The sequence below is a fragment of the Eleutherodactylus coqui genome, chromosome 1 (genome assembly GCF_035609145.1).
Source record: "Eleutherodactylus coqui strain aEleCoq1 chromosome 1, aEleCoq1.hap1, whole genome shotgun sequence".
In the NCBI taxonomy this organism is placed as follows: Eukaryota; Metazoa; Chordata; class Amphibia; order Anura; family Eleutherodactylidae; genus Eleutherodactylus; species Eleutherodactylus coqui.
In genome coordinates this window covers 2,225,086-2,238,776 of record NC_089837.1, presented here as the reverse complement: position 1 = coordinate 2,238,776, position 13,691 = coordinate 2,225,086, and the positions used below count along the sequence as shown (strand labels likewise).

Here is a 13,691-nt window from a genome sequence, read left to right as displayed (position 1 = left end):
TAGATAGATAGGAAATAGATAGATAGATAGATAGATAGATAGGAGATAGATAGGAGATAGATAGATAGATAGATAGATAGATAGGAGATAGATAGAAGATAGATAGATAGATAGATAGGAGATAGATAGATAGATAGATAGATAGATAGATATGAGATGGATATGAGATAGATAGATATGAGATAGATAGATAGATAGGAGATAGATAGATAGATAGGAGATAGATAGATAGATAGATAGATAGGAGATAGATAGATAGATAGATAGATAGGAGATAGATAGATAGATAGATAGATAGATAGATAGGAGATAGATAGATAGATAGATAGATAGGAGATAGATAGGAGATAGAAAGATAGATAGATAGATAGATAGATAGATAGATAGATAGATAGATAGATAGATAGATAGGAGATAGATAGGAGATAGATAGATAGGAGATAGATAGATAGGAGATAGATAGGAGATAGATAGGAGATAGATAGGAGATAGATAGGAGATAGATATGAAATAGATAGGAGATAGATAGGAGATAGATATGAGATAGATAGATAGATAGATAGGAGATAGATATGAGATAGATAGATAGATAGATAGGAGATAGATAGATAGATAGATAGGAGATAGATAGGAGATAGATAGATAGGAGATAGATAGAAGATAGATAGATAGATAGATAGATAGGAGATAGATAGGAGATAGATATGAGATAGATAGGAGATAGATAGATAGATAGATATGAGATAGATAGATAGTTAGATAGATAGGAGATAGATAGATAGATAGATAGGAGATAGATAGATAGATAGATATGAGATAGATAGATAGTTAGATAGATAGGAGATAGATAGATAGATAGATAGGAGATAGATAGATAGATAGATAGGAGATAGATAGATAGAAGGATAGATAGATAGGAGATAGATAGATAGATAGATAGATAGGAGATAGATAGATAGTTAGATAGGAGATAGATAGATAGATATGAGATAGATAGATATGAGATAAATAGATACGGGATAGATAGATAGATAGATAGATAGATAGATAGATAGGAGATAGATAGATAGATATTTAGACAGATAGATAGGAGATAGATAGATAGATAGATAGATAGGAGATAGGTAGATAAGAGATAGATAGATAGATAGATAGATAGGTAGATAGATGATAGATAGATAGGAGATAGATATGAGATAGATAGATAGATAGATAGATAGATAGATAGATAGATAGATAGGAGATAGATATGAGATAGATAGATAGATAGATAGATAGATAGATAGATAGATAGGAGATAGATAGGAGATAGATAGATAGATAGGAGATAGATAGAAGATAGATAAAAGATAGATGGATAGATAGATAGATAGATATGAGATAGATAGATTGATATGAGATAGATAGGAGATGGATAGATAGATAGGAGATGGATAGATAGATAGGAGATAGATAGATAGATAGATATGAGATTGATAGATAGATAGGAGATAGATAGATAGATAGATATGAGATAGATAGATAGGAGATAGATAGATAGGAGATAGATAGATAGATATGAGATAGATAGATAGATAGATAGATATGAGATAGATAGATAGATAGGAGATAGATAGATAGATAGATAGATAGATAGGAGATAGAAGATAGATATGATATAGATAGATAGGAGATAGATAGATAGATAGATAGATAGATAGGAGATAGATAGGAGATAGATAGATAGATAGATAGATAGGAGATAGGGGATAGATAGATAGATATGAGATAGATAGATAGATAGATAGATAGATAGATAGATAGATTGGAGATAGATAGATAGGAGATAGATAGATAGATAGAAGATAGATAGATAGAAGATAGATAGGAGATGGATAGATAGATAGATAGATAGATAGATAGATAGGAGATAGATGGATACATATGAGATAGATAGGAGATGGATAGATATGAGATAGATATGAGATAGATAGATAGGAGATAGATAGATAGATAGATAGATAGATAGATAGATAGGAGATAGATAGATAGGAGATAGATAGATAGATAGATAGAAGATAGATAGGAGATGGATAGATAGATAGATAGATAGATAGATAGATAGGAGATAGATGGATACATATGAGATAGATAGGAGATGGATAGATATGAGATAGATAGGAGATAGATAGATAGGAGATAGATAGATAGATAGGAGATAGATAGATAGGAGATAGATAGATAGATAGATAGGAGATAGGTAGATAGATATGAGATAGATAGATAGGAGATAGATAGATAGATAGGAGATAGATAGATAGATAGATAGATAGATAGATAGATAGATAGATAGATAGGAGATAGATAGATAGATAGGAGATAGATAGGAGATAGATAGGAGATAGATAGGAGATAGATAGGAGATAGATATGAGATAGATAGGAGATAGATATGAGATAGATAGATAGATAGATAGATAGATAGATAGGAGATAGATAGAAGATAGATAAAAGATAGATAGATGGATAGATAGATAGGAGATAGATAGATAGATAGATAGATAGATAGATAGATAGGAGATAGATAGATAGATAGATAGATAGATAGGAGATAGATAGGAGAGATAGATAGCTAGGAGATAGATAGATAGATAGATAGATATGAGATAGATAGATAGGTAGATAGATAGGTAGATAGATAGATAGGAGATAGATAGATAGGAGATAGATAGATAGGAGATAGATAGGAGATAGATAGGAGATAGATAGGAGATAGATATGAAATAGATATGAGATAGATAGGAGATAGATATGAGATAGATAGATAGATAGATAGATAGGAGATAGATAGATAGATAGATAGATAGATAGATAGGAGATAGATAGATAGATAGATAGATAGGAGATAGATAGATAGATAGATAGATAGGAGATAGATAGATAGATAGATAGATAGATAGGAGATAGATAGGAGATAGATAGATAGATAGATAGATAGATAGATAGGAGATAGATAGGAGATAGATAGATAGGAGATAGATAGATAGGAGATAGATAGGAGATAGATAGGAGATAGATAGGAGATAGATATGAAATAGATATGAGATAGATATGAGATAGATATGAGATAGATAGATAGATAGATAGATAGGAGATAGATATGAGATAGATAGATAGATAGATAGATAGGAGATAGATAGATAGATAGATAGATAGATAGATAGATAGATAGATAGATAGATAGATAGGAGATAGATAGGAGATAGATAGATAGATAGGAGATAGATAGAAGATAGATAGATAGATAGATAGATAGATAGATAGATAGATAGATAGATAGATAGGAGATAGATAGGAGATAGATATGAGATAGATAGGAGATAGATAGATAGATAGATATGAGATAGATAGATAGATAGTTAGATAGATAGGAGATAGATAGATAGATAGATAGATAGATAGGAGATAGATAGATAGATAGATAGATATGAGATAGATAGATAGATAGATAGATAGATAGGAGATAGATAGATAGGAGATAGATAGGAGATAGATAGGAGATAGATAGGAGATAGATATGAGATAGATAGGAGATAGATATGAGATAGATAGATAGATAGATAGATAGATAGATATATAGGAGATAGATAGATAGATAGGAGATAGATAGAAGATAGATAAAAGATAGATAGATGGATAGATAGATAGGAGATAGATAGATAGATAGATAGGAGATAGATAGATAGATAGATAGGAGATAGATAGGAGAGATAGATAGATAGATAGGAGATAGATAGATAGATAGATAGATATGAGATAGATAGATAGGTAGATAGATAGGTAGATAGATATGAGATAGATAGATAGGAGATAGATAGAAGATAGATAGATAGGAGATGGATAGATAGATAGATAGATATAGATAGATAGGAGATAGATGGATACATATGAGATAGATAGGAGATAGATGGATACATATGAGATAGATAGGAGATAGATAGATAGATAGATAGATAGATAGATAGATAGATAGATAGGAGATAGATAGGAGATAGATAGATAGGAGATAGATAGATAGGAGATAGATAGATAGATAGATAGGAGATAGATAGCTAGATGATAGATAGGAGATAGATAGATAGGAGATAGATAGATAGATACGAGATAGATAGATAGATAATGAGATAGATAGATAGATAGATAGAGAGAGATAGAGATAGATAGATAGATAGATAGATAGATAGATAGATAGATATAGATATTATGATACGTTGTGAATTTGTCAGACTTTTAGATGTTGATAATGTTCTTGTAAAGCTGTTGAAGCTGTGACTAGGCGGTGATGTCACGACGCTCTTGTGGAATGCATGCCCTACTCCCCTGCCAGCATCAGTATTATTGCATTCCAAGGCACGCAGACTACGGTTCTCTCCTCCCACTATGTCCTTTAAATTAAGAAGGTGACGTCACCACTTTACCCGGAGTCTTTCAGAAGTTCCCACCGCGTTACTAAATACTATATAAATGGGGGCGTGGCCAGCGACCAACATGGCAAGTCGCACTTGAGAGGTGCTCCCCAGGGGAAAAGCTAATCCTGCAAGAATCCTGACCTTAGGGTGCCGTAATAGGACAAAAAAGTCCTCTAAAACCTGCTGCAAGAGGCTGGGACGGAACCGGGACTGATTGGACCCGCCGAGCGTGCTGTGAAGCGACGTGGACCGGCCCGGAGGTGAGACCGCGCCAACGCCCTGTCTGCTTCCCGCCGCTGCCGACGTCCAGAGTGGCAGCGCCGGAGACTTACCCCGCCGAGCACCGTTCTGGAGGACAGAGCTGCCCTTCTCCTCTCCCTCCGAAAAACAAGTCGGCGCTTGCGGAGCTGAACCGTAGGCCCCGGCCGTCCGGGCGGCCGACTGGAGCCCCCCTCCCGCGGCTGCGGGGCGAACATACTTACCGTCCCGACCGGGCGCTGCAGGAGGACGAGCGATTCTTCGCTTTGCGGAGCAGCCACCTCCGAATCTCCTCCCGGATTTGCCCCTTCTGCCGCCGCTGTGAGCGCCGCCGCCGGAGTGCCTGAGCCCGACCGCGGAGGAGATATAAGCGATCTCTCCTTCTCCTGCTGCAAATCCCCCTCCCCTCCTACCCGCGGGTCGAGCGCTCGCCGTCCCGGCTGGGCGCTGCAGAGAGACAGGCGCTGCTGTGTCTTGAGGAGCAGCTGCCTCCGAGCTTCCTCCCGTGCCCCCTCCCTGCCGCCGCGGAGAGTACCTCCGCTGAAAACCTGAGCCCGACCGCGGGGGGGGGCGCGAGCGGCTTCCTTGCCTCCCGGAACGCATTGCTGGGGACTGAATGAACGTTAACCCCTGCGCTCCTGAGCGACCGGCGGCCCGGAGACCGGACACCTCCTGAGGGACTGAGATCTCCTGCACCCGGCTGCGCCACCTACTTGCCACCTGAGACAACCCGGCCGACACGAGGTCCGCGGAGGACCGTGAGCTGACGGTCTGAACGGCCTGACTGACCGGCTGGCGCCTTCTCCTCCGCTGCCGTGAAGACACGACGCACTGCGCTTGGTGGAACGGCCGTCCGGGCGGTCCCGGCGCCTGTTACTGGGCTTGACGATCCCTGGAAACGCGCTGCTCCTGGCTGTTCGGCGAAACAAAGCCCCCTTGCTGCTGCGGAGAGACAGAACTCCCGATTCCCCTGCAGCGGTTCGTCTGCCGCGGAGCTGCCGAGAACCGTGACTCTTTCACCACCGCCCGGCACTTTCACCACCGCAGTGAACACAACTCACCACACCCGGCTGGACGCCGGGGGCAAGACGACCTGCCGACCGTGATCCGGCCCAGCGGAGCCGGCGACAAAATCGTAAGTGGGGACAAAGGTCGGGGGACAACACCTAGCAGCGGCACGCCGCCGAGCTAGACGCCAAGTGCCCGGAGAGGAGAAGCCCCGACGGGGAAACCCCATCCCCTCCGAACTAATTTGGACTTGAGCCAGCAAAACATAAAATTCCTCCCCACTCTATGACTCTCCCCTCTGCGGCTCAGTTGCGACCCCCTAACCGCTACAGAGGAGGCCGCTAAGACCCAACGACTATCCGGCTGTGTTACCTGAACTGACCGGAGCCCAAAATAAAATAATATCTCCCTATATTGATAACTCATCTTACCAGTACGCTAAACTCCGGAAGACGATCGAGACTCTGTGACAGTAAGGCCCCCGGAGATAATAACAATCTAAACTCTCTACTAGAAGCCTCACAAGCTACCGGATCGACTAACCAGCCCCATAAGCAAATAATCTTTTTCAGAAATACCCACACGTTCACATCACCAAAGAAACCGCTTACGCTTTCAGTCAAACACGTTAAATAACTGCCCGTGAACATGAGCACGCGCGCAAAAAGCGGCCCTGCGGCAGAGAGACTGAAAGAATTTTCACGCACTGAAACTCCGGAGCATACCCCTCGAGTGACACGACCCGCTCAAACAAAAGAAACCGAAGATGCATCTGGGCAGCCACCAGAACCAACAATGCGTCAACTCCTGGAGGCAATTAACACCTGCAAGTCCACCCTTACAGATAAGATAGAAGAGGTCAAATCAGACGTAGTCCTCCTGAGACAAGATTTACAAAATATGCGCGGCAGGGTGAGGGAGATGGAGGACCGCATTTCGAATGTGGAGGACTCCCTGCGTCCAATCCCCGCAACAGTCAAGAAAGCCATGAGAACAGCGGAATATTGCCAAGCAAAAACCGATGATCTTGAAAATCGGGCGCGCCGCAATAATTTACGCATAATCGGCCTACCTGAGAAGACAGAAGGCTCACAACCAGAACTCTTCGCGGAAAATTGGCTAAAATCATTGTTGGGCGAAGACACCTTCTCTGCCCACTTCGCCGTGGAGAGGGCTCATCGCGTCCCGGCGAAACCACCACAGCCGGGCGCACCCCCACGCCCGTTTCTAGCAAGAATTCTTAACTGCAGGGATCGTGACGCCGCCGTACATCAAGCCAGATTAAAAGGCCCACTCAAACACAACAACTCAGTGATATCTATCTTCCCTGACTTTTCTGCGGATTTGCAAAAACAAAGAGCTACCTTTATGGAGGTCAAAAAGAAACTTAGGGATAGAAACATTCCCTATTCAATGGCATACCCGGCCCGTCTGCGCATCGCCGCAGAGGGAAAAGCTATTTTTTTACACTCTCCTACTGAAGCTCTGGAGTGGCTCAGAATGCATCCGGTGGCACCAAGAGGCGCCAATCCATGACATGTATAAATATGTATACTAAGTTGAAATGTGGCTGAGAAGCTTACTACTCCCCCTGACCTACTGGTGGTGTGCCGGCCGTCCATGCCACGGACCTGTAGCCCGGGACCTCCCGTGTCTCAACGTTACTTCAATTTAATAATTTAAGTCCACCAGACAAAGCCAGCCACCCATAGGCCACTGGGACCCTTTCCCCCCCAGTAAGATCAGCTACCTACAGATAGTTTGTAGCTTAAGTTTTTCATTGACTCCTGTCTTTAGATTTACCGGAACCCTAATTTAGGGTTCCTACGTTCATATTCAGACAGGATGCCAATAGCCAACGGTTTAAACTGTTTTGAGACAATTATTGTTATATGTTCTGAACTGTCTGTGCCGATGACCCCCACTGCTCTGTACTTGCAAAGTCCTTCCCCCCCCCCCCAATTATAGGGGCGCCGATTGAGACCTATATTTACACCGATACCAATGTCTTTAAAATATCTTAGCTGGAACGTACCCGGTCTCGGCACAGCCCTTAAGCGCAGGAAAGTCTTCTCCTTTATTAAACAAACAAACCCCCATATCGTGTGCCTGCAGGAGACCCACCTCACCAGGGACAGGGCCGACACCTTTAAGAAGCCGTGGGTACAGTGGGCGGCCCACTCCTTTCACACCTCCTCTTCCAGAGGCGTTACATTGCTTATACACAGATCCATAAGATGGAATCCTATTAATGTCCGTAAAGACCCGGAGGGCAGATCAATATTTGTGTACGCAGAAATAGATTCCAAACCATATGTCATCTTATGTATCTATAACCCACCACACAATAACCTCTCCCTCCTTCAGACGGCCGTGACCTTCGCACACCAATACCCCTCAGTAGGAGTACTCTGCATGGGAGACTTTAACCTGGTAATGGACCTGACCAAAGACAAATTCTACGTCCTAGCTAACACAAATACAAGCACTAACTCCTCCCTCCGACAGATAACCGAGAGCGTGGGTTGGGTCGACCTCTGGCGGTTACACCATCCTGACACCCTGGAATATACTTGCCACTCCCCCGGCCAGAACTCCCTCTCAAGAATTGACTATATATTCAGCTCCGCGGAGGTGGCAGTATATCTTTCAGATATAGCACATTGTCCGCGGGGAATATCGGACCATAGTCCCATACTCCTAACACTGAAATTTCCCCAACTCAAAATTTTGCCTACCTGGAAACTAGACCCGTTTTGGCTCAAATTGTTAGGCCCAGACGACCAAACTCCGTTCCACATATCCCTCTTCTTAGATGCCCACAATAACAACACCCACCCGGCCCTGAGATGGGATACCCTTAAAGCATACCTTCGGGGGTTCCTTAAATCAGCCATTACATATATCAAACAAACGACATCCCAGGCGGACAGAGAGATAGAAATCAAGACACTTGAGGCAGAAAAGACCTACACTGATAACCCCACGGACTCTAACAAAGAAGCATGGCTCAGTTGTTCCCGCCTCTACAAACACCAAGTCCACGCTAAGGCCAAACGCAAGTTATTCTTTGCGAAGCAATATTACTTCGAACTAGGTAACCAATCCAGCCATTTGTTAGCCAATCTGATTAAACACGAGAAACACCTAAACACAATCCTTAAGATAAAAGATCAAAATGGTGCGGAGCTGACTGACGCCCCAGCCATCACAAATCGTTTTAAAGAATACTACGCTAACCTGTATAGCTCACCCACAAATTTTACAAAGGCAGATATTCTAGACTACCTGAGTGACCTGACCTTTCCAACACTGTCCGAAGAACAGGTAGAGTTCCTGGAGGCCCCAATTACCCTAGACGAAATACGGCAGACAATCTGAGACATGGCACCTAATAAAGCCCCGGGCCCGGACGGCCTCCCGATTGAAATGTACCGGAAATATGACGAACAACTGGCCCCGCTGCTATTAGAAACATTGCAACAGGCCCAATTAGACCAATCCCTTCCGCCCTCGTTCTACGGAGCATCTATTATAGTCATTTTGAAACCGGACAAAGACCCCACAGACTGTAGCTCATACCGGCCCATATCCCTGGTAAATGTCGGTGCCAAAATCCTAACAAAACTCCTGGCCACAAGACTAAATCAAGTAATCCTATCCATCATACACCCTGACCAGACCGGCTTTATGCCAGGAAAATCCACAACAATCAACATACGGAGAGTACAGACAGCAATTCAACTGGGCAAACAGTTTAACATGCCCTGGGCACTGGTCTCATTAGACATAATGAAGGCCTTCGATTCGCTGGAGTGGACTTTTCTCGAGGCCTGCCTGGTTCGCTTTGGGTTTGGCCCCCAATTCTTACAATGGGTTAAAACCATTTACAAATCGCCAAGCGCCAACGTGATAGTAAACGGCATACCATCCACCGAGTTCCACCTCGCAAGAGGCACCCGTCAGGGCTGCCCGCTGTCCCCGGCACTATTTGCCATAGCCATTGAAGCCATGGCAATCCGGTTGAGAAGCACCCCTGAAGTAACTGGCATTAAATGGGCGGGCCTTGAAAGTAAAGTGGGCTTATATGCGGATGATACAATCCTATTTTTGTCAGACCCTATAACCTCCTTCTCCCACGCTATGACCCAAATTGACAAATTTTCCCACCTATCGGGCTTACATGTCAACTGGCCCAAGTCCACAATTCTATATACAAATCTCGACCCAATAATAGACCCTTGTGTCGCCAGATACAACCTAGCCGTGGTTTCCACTTTCAAATACTTGGGAATATATATGTCCCGAAATCCAAACAACGCCATAAAAGATAATATCGACCCACTGCTCGGAAATGTCAAAAATAAACTAGTGCGATGGGCCAAATTACCGCTTTCGGTAGCTGGCCGTATAAACCTGATAAAGATGGCGATTCAGCCTAAATGCCTGTATATACTACAACATATGCCAATAATTGTACCCAAACGCATCTTTCAAGCCCTCAATTCCTTCACTACATCTTTCATTTGGAACTCCACACGATCCAAGCTTAGTCTTTCGACCCTACAAAGACCGAAGGAGCGGGCTTGAATGGCGGTCCCAGACCTGCACGTATATTACCTAGCCGGACAGCTACGCAACGTCCGGAGCTGGTTCCTAGAACGGGAAATGCCCATCGCTGACCAATACCTGGCAAAACAAGTAAAAGGTAACAACCTTTTAAATTTCCTGGAATTCCCAGAACATACCAACCCCCCCGATATACTGCCACTTCACAAACTAGCTTTAAAGGTGTGGAAGGAGGCTAAGGCCATCCAACAGTACAAAGGAGTAATGTGTGAACTCCCCTTATGGAACAATCCCGGCCTTAAGGCCTTGCAGTCGGTCCCAGACCCCCAATATTGGAGGTCTTTTGGGGTGGTGTCGGTGGGAGACGTTTATACGGACGGGAGTCTCCTCACATTTAACCAATTGCAGGAAAAAACACAGTCCCCACAACTTCAGCTATTTAGATACTTTCAGTTGCAGCACGCCCTGAACTCCCAATTCCCACCTACCTCCACAAACATATCCAAATACCCCACAATTGGTATCCTCAGATCCCAGGGACCCAAGGGCCTAATCTCGGTGCTCTACACGCACCTCCTTTCAGCCAAAACCGACCATAACCCGCCCTCAGCCTACGATAGATGGAAGACAGCCATTCCGTCCTTAACACCGGAGGACTGGACAGATATATCCGAATCCCATCTCTGTTTCCCCTGCAGTCAACAATAAACTGATCCAGCTATATATTATCCACCAAGCATACCTCACACCCAGCCGTCTATATAAAATGGGCAACTCTTCCTCAAACTCCTGCCATAGATGCCGCCAGCCAGAAGCTAACTTCTGGCATTTGATTTGGGACTGCCCCCTGGTAAATGGATTCTGGTCTGAGATTGTATCCTTCATAAACTCACTACTACCATCCCCCCTTAATATTGGGATGGACCCTAAGACGATCCTATTTGGCCTATTGGAGGAAGAGGAATGGCCGTACCACACCCGCACCTTCCTGCAGAAGACCTTATTCTTGGCGCGTAAAACAATAGCTACTTATTGGATGGCTGCGGGAATCCCTACGATCTCATGTTGGGTTCGGTCGGTGAACACAGTAATCTCCTACGAAAAAATTATTTACCAAAACAGAGGCTGCCCAAACAAATTTAAAAAAATATGGGATATCTGGCTGGATGCCAATTCCACTTTATCTGTAGAATGAACTCCCAGACTCATGTTCCCTCTTTCCATACCACCCCCCACCCCCCCCACCCCCCATTCGCTCTCCTGTGCCCCCATTTACTAAGCAAATAGCAAACGCAGAGTTCCATCTCATAAAGAATTTATCCAATAGGCATAGACGGTTTGAGTTTAATTGTTTAAGTTTATCGCAACCCAAAAGAAAAAATGTACAAGGAAAATGTTATGTTATTACGTTCAAGCAAGTTACAGTATGTACTATTTGCAATACCGAGTTTGTTTACCATATGATTTTATTATGTACTGTGCAAATTTTCCTTAATAAAGAAAATAAAGTTAAAAAATACTATATAAATGTATGTTATGTTAGCGGTTTGCTATGCTTGATGACGACGCCTTATAGCATCGAAATGCATTGCATCCATGGAATTTTATGTTTTGTTTGTTGGACTAAAAGAAGAATTCTCATTATTGGTGGTTACCATGCGGCGCCTGGTTTAAGGAGCGCGGAGGATCTTTTTTTGTTTTTGTTTCGGCATACTGTGAGTATTTAGGTTTACATGCCAATATGGAAATCATAGGGAGAGGACCAGGCTGCAGGTGGGGCTCCTGGTGTCTGAAGTGTAGATATCTACACTTGCATGGCAACCTAAATACTCACCATAGCCATCCAGCATGTCTTGCCCCAGCAATTACTGAAAAAGAGGTTTTTCTTCTAAACACGTTTGTCTGATGGTTTTACTCCTCATATAATAAAATGTTGTATTATTTTATCATCATCATCTTTTTGAGTCGTTGATGGCTTGAGCCATTTTTTTCCCACTCCCACTGTGTACTTCTTGACCTGTCTTGTACAGTTACACATCTGGCCAGTAGCACTTGTACCACTATTCATAAAGGAGCTTTATACATCCACCCACAGACTAGCTCCACCACTTTTCTTTCACCCAATAAAGGACACTTTTAGGGGAGCTTTTACCATTTCATAGTGATGGTTGGAAGGTAAAGCAGCCCTCTACTCTGACTATAAGGGATGGATTCACAATAGGGATGCTCAAGAAGAAAATCTCTGTACTATCCAGAAAAACATCAGAGTTAGACTACAATTCACCCACGAACACATAGTGGCAAACAACAGAACTTCTTCAACAATCTTCAACATTTTATCAGTTTTGGCGGCAAGACCAGAAGACAAATTTACCAAAAAACCCTGATACTGAGCTGAGATGACGGTGTTGAGATGTTCTGGTCTGAGACTACTCAACTACATCAGGATTGCCTATCATCATAGGATCCACTAGGAATGTTTCCTAGTACCAGAGGCTGCTTGATGATAAGTTAGACCATCTGTCAGAAAGACTGAAGCTCAGCTCAAGGTAGATCTGGAAATATGGCAATGACCATAAATCTACCAGTAAGCCCACCAAGGAACATCTGGAAAAGGAAATGGAGGGTCCTTGAATGGCCAAGTCAATGCCTGGTTCTTAATCCCATCAAGATACTGGGGAGCAGGGGATGTAAAAATGGTCATACATGTTCTTCATGGAAGTGGAAAAGAATCTCTATATTATCCCTTTTTACTAACATTCATTTAAATCCTTCTTTTCCTCTGAGATACTTTTGGAAAGCTGCTTTTTCCTCTCTTTTTGGAAGGATGGGTGGCCCTCTACTCCCTGTTCCCTCTCCCTCCCTTTTTTCTATCCTTTTCTTTGTCCTCCTTTGCAGGAGACACAAGAAAAACAGGAAAACAGATGTTCTTCTACTTCCGTCTCTTCCAGACCAGTTTGGGCAAGAGAAGAGGGAGTTGACAAAATCTAGGTTCTTTGTCTGAAGAGGACATTTCTGCCTCTCACTACTGACGAGGACAGGCACACACTCTGTCCTGGAGACAGAAGAACTCTGGAGTTCAGTCCATGCACTGAGTTTTATCTGAAACCTCAACTCATTTTACCATAGTTTAGTATTTTATTATAGTTTTTCATACTTTAGTATTTTGTTAAAGCTGTGACTTTTGTATCATCTGAACTATATTCTAGATTATCTAGATGAATTAACCTTGAAGATTATGGAGACTTCCAAGTGGAAATATTCACTAATGCATCAAGAGAACCCTGACAGCCCAAAGGGAATGAAAAATATAACCAAGAGTGGAAAACAGAATCTCCCATAAGACATAAGATGTAGCGGGCAGTAAGGCCTCAGTCACACTTGTGTATTTTGGTCAGTATTTGTAAGC

At 43.0% G+C, this 13,691-nt stretch overlaps 3 protein-coding genes across 5 annotated transcripts in view; 1 reads left to right on the top strand and 2 right to left on the bottom strand.

Moving 5' to 3' along the window:
• LOC136617486 (zinc finger protein 84-like) overlaps positions 1-13,691 on the top strand; it is a 522,213-nt gene that overhangs the window by 88,050 nt on the left and 420,472 nt on the right. The window lies entirely within an intron of this gene.
• The window catches only part of LOC136618030 (gastrula zinc finger protein XlCGF66.1-like), a 461,032-nt gene that overhangs the window by 406,903 nt on the left and 40,438 nt on the right, over positions 1-13,691 (bottom strand). The gene's annotated exons all lie outside the window — the stretch shown is intronic.
• The window catches only part of LOC136617972 (zinc finger protein 300-like), a 94,406-nt gene that overhangs the window by 48,531 nt on the left and 32,184 nt on the right, over positions 1-13,691 (bottom strand). The gene's annotated exons all lie outside the window — the stretch shown is intronic.